The sequence below is a fragment of the Dermacentor andersoni genome, chromosome 5 (genome assembly GCF_023375885.2).
Source record: "Dermacentor andersoni chromosome 5, qqDerAnde1_hic_scaffold, whole genome shotgun sequence".
Lineage (NCBI taxonomy): Eukaryota > Metazoa > Arthropoda > Arachnida > Ixodida > Ixodidae > Dermacentor > Dermacentor andersoni.
The window spans coordinates 22615294-22617318 of record NC_092818.1 but is presented as its reverse complement, the minus strand read 5'-3'; the positions used below and the strand labels follow the sequence as shown (position 1 = coordinate 22617318).

At 45.9% G+C, this 2025-nt stretch overlaps 1 non-coding gene across 1 annotated transcript; it reads right to left on the bottom strand.

The window, feature by feature from the left end:
- Window positions 1–1197: 1197 nt before the first annotated feature.
- Window positions 1198–1270, bottom strand: TRNAW-CCA (transfer RNA tryptophan (anticodon CCA)). The gene has a single exon. It is a non-coding gene; the product is annotated as a tRNA-Trp (tRNA).
- Between the last annotated feature and the right edge of the window lie 755 nt (window positions 1271–2025).

Genomic DNA, 2025 nt, shown 5'->3' with positions numbered 1-2025 from the left:
GGTTGGTACGACGCTAATGATGATGATGATTTGTTGGCATCACCTTTGAAAAGGGGACGGCGAACTAGTCACCTAGCCAGCCCGATTTATTCAGGTACACAACACATGTATTCTTTTTTCCATTCTAGGATGTTTGTATAGATCCCCGTCTCCTTTTTCTTCCTAAGCATTCTCTAACCACCTTGTACCACTGCAACTGAAATTCAAGGGGTGCACATATAGACGCGTCGTGGCAGACAACGCACATAGCAACACAAAGTCGATGATACGACGCTAATGATATTGATGATTTATTGGCATCCCCTTTAAAATGGGCGGCGACCTAGTCACCTCGCCAGTTTGATTTATTCAGGTATACAACACCTTTTTTGTCATTCCACGATTTTTCAATACCTGTCCATATTTTTTTTTATCTTCGTGAAGCGTTATCTATCTACGTCGTATATCTACCTATGCAACTGATGCACGGTGTGCCACCTGGTATTTTAATATGCAGCTGCAATACAAAGCGTGCACACATCAACGCTACGCGGCGTGTACTTCACATCGTGTGTCTCCTCACGCACTAGGATGCATTTTTAAGGTGTGCTTCCGCTGGAAACTAGCAAGCGCTGGCACGGCTCAGTGATAGAGTAGCTGGCTCCCTCATGGCAGGCCCAGGTTTGATTCTGGAGGCAGCTGCATATTGTTTTTGTATTACTCGGCATTGCGGTCACTTTGTTCGACAATGAATGCAACAGATGCCAAACGCCTGAAACACGACGTGCGTAATCGTCAAGCTCGTCAACATGAAAAGACTTGCGCGTTGGGTGTGCGCAACGGCGTTGTGCACCAGCGCAAATCTTACTATTGTTTGTCCTACGGTCAGCGGTTTGGCGCTGAACAGTGGTTTCTAGCCGTGTACCTCGGTGCGGGTTGACTCGACGTGATCTGCGTTCAATCTTTCTACGCCAAAGAGCGGATTCCATGCGTGTTCTTCTATGTGGGTTGAAGTGTCATGTGCTGACAAGGTCCTCTACCTGGAAGCAAGAGAGAATTAGGTTGACCGGATCATGGATATATATATATATATATATATATCATAAGAAGCTAACAAACACTGACACCAAGGACAACATAGGGGAAATTACTTGTGCTTAATGAATGAAATAAAGAAACGATAAATTAATGGAAGTTGAAGTGGATGAAAAAACAACTTGCCACAGGTGGGAACCGAACCCACAACCTTCGCATTTGGCGTGCGATGCTCTACCAATTGAGCTACCGCGGCGCCGTTTTCCCATCCACACTCTTCGGTATTTATGTGTCCTAGTAGAACCCTGGGAGTGTTAGCCAGTGCCACCACTCACAGACCTTGACGGCGGACGTGCAACGCCTTTTTTGCCGCAGGCGTCACGAGAACGTGATCTTTTAGGGTGAAGGCAACTGGTCAATAAACCCACATATGCTACCTGAAGGCATCAATGTTGCCGGATTCGAGACCCTCGTTATGTAATAACGAGAAGAAAGGGGGTTAACCGAGGGGCCCGATTTTTATTAGTCATATCATAAGAAGCCAACAAACACTGACACCAAGGACAACATAGGGGAAGTTACTTGTGCTTAATGAATGAAATGAAGAAACGATAAATTAATGGAAATTGAAGTGGATGAAAAAACAACTTGCCGCAGTTGGGAACCGAACCCACAACCTTCGCATATAGCGTGCGACGCTCTACCAATTGAGCTACCGCGGCGCCGTTTTCCCGTCCACTTTCTTGGGTATTTATGTGTCCTAGTAGAAGCCTGGGAGGGTTAGCCACACTCCTGGCGTCGCGGTAAATAAATAAATAAATAAATAAATAAATAAATAAATACGAAACATCGAAGAGCGCATCACGAAAGTAAGCAGCGCCCGATTTATTTCTACCCTGGATCTTGTTAGAGGCAACTGGCAGGTTGCGCTCACAGAGCGGGCTAGCAGATATTCCGCCCTCATATCTCCGTTGGGAACTTTCCCCCTTAAGGTTCTAAGCTTCGGTTTGA